Genomic DNA, 1,556 nt, shown 5'->3' with positions numbered 1-1,556 from the left:
AAAGCTGCACCACGCTTCTGCTATATGTTTTGAGAAGTATTCAAAGAGACTAAATTGCACCATGCATGGGGTAAATTCATATGCTTTCTTTGAATCAGCCGCAAAAGTGAAATTCGAGCACTAATTCATAGGGGGGGAAAAAAAAAGCAGACATCTACAAGGATAACAAAAATAAAGGACCATTGGGATTAAGTTATATTTAGAATTTTGTATTAGCCTTCAGATTAAAGCTAAAAAAGGTCATTTGAAATGTAAACTGCACTGTGTTGCCTTGTACGTAAAACAAACAACAATTGTTTCTGCAGGGTCTTCCATTTCTGCATATTTTCTGTTGATGCAACTTTCCAATTAAAGTCTCAGTTGATTATTTCCTGACCACTGCATTTTAAGCTCTATTGTAGACCATTATACTACTTCTGTGGAGAATGGCTCTAATGAAAAAGTTGCATAAAAGTCTCAACTAAAAAAAGACTGAGGCAAATATAGATTTAACAGTTTGAGAAATGTCCTGCCCCAAACATGTCATTTTTACCAAAAAGCACACTGTAGAAACAGTAGCCCAATAGTTGCAATTCGGTATCGACCGATTATCGGTTTGGCCGATATTCACAATTTTGGACGTTATCGGCAATTATCTTGCCGATAATCCAATAATGCCCCGCCCCCCATTCCCGGTTATATAAATTACCTGATCCCGGGGTCCGCGTTATTTCTGGCTCCTGTGCCATCCTGTGTCACGCTGTGCAGCGCAATGACAAGTGACGTTCTCAACGCAACGTCACAGTCAGTGCACACTGACAGCTCAGGAGGACGGCACCGGAGCCATCCCGGGCCCAGGAAATTATAAAACCGGGAATGGGGGAGGCAATGGGGCAGTGGCGGCGGCAATAAAACTCAGGACACCAGGACAGACAGGGGGAGAGAAGCGGGTGGCGGCGGTGGTCTCTGGCACCACAAAAGCTGCTGCAGTTCATTGATTGAAAGTGCCCGCTTTAAATCAATGATCTGCAGCAGTGTCTCCACAGAGTATCTATATCTGCCCAAAAAAAAAAAAAAAAAATATCGGTCGATCCCTAGTTGCAATATGATTTTTTCTTCACTTTTGCACCAGATAGTTGTTGGTTTCACGGTAGAATTTCTGGTAAAATGGAGTAAAGTCATGACAAAAGTAAAATTGAGCAAGCAAATAAAAATAAAACAAGCCCTCATGTGCCTGTAGGTGGAAAATTGGAAGAGTTGGCTATTAGGTTTTGGTCTCCTGTTTTCTGGCCTTCTATCCAGTGGAAGTTGCTGAGTTGCCCATAGCAACCAGTTTCTGAAACTAGAGAAATTTGGTTGCTATGGTCAATTCGGCAACTTTTCCTCTACATGAGTTGATAAATCTCCCAACACCTTTAACAGAAGCTAAAATGCAACATACATCATAATCCTTGTTTACAAACTGTAAACCCATAAATACTTTCCATATAAGAATTGTTACAGAAGGCAACTTATGAAGCCCTGTATTAGATCTATAACAACCTTTGTAAGGTGTTAATAATAAACAGAGCCAGTAG

Source organism: Hyla sarda, chromosome 2, assembly GCF_029499605.1.
Source record: "Hyla sarda isolate aHylSar1 chromosome 2, aHylSar1.hap1, whole genome shotgun sequence".
NCBI classification, from domain to species: Eukaryota; Metazoa; Chordata; class Amphibia; order Anura; family Hylidae; genus Hyla; species Hyla sarda.
The sequence above is the reverse complement of the archived record's forward strand: the minus strand, read 5'-3'. Positions refer to the sequence as shown.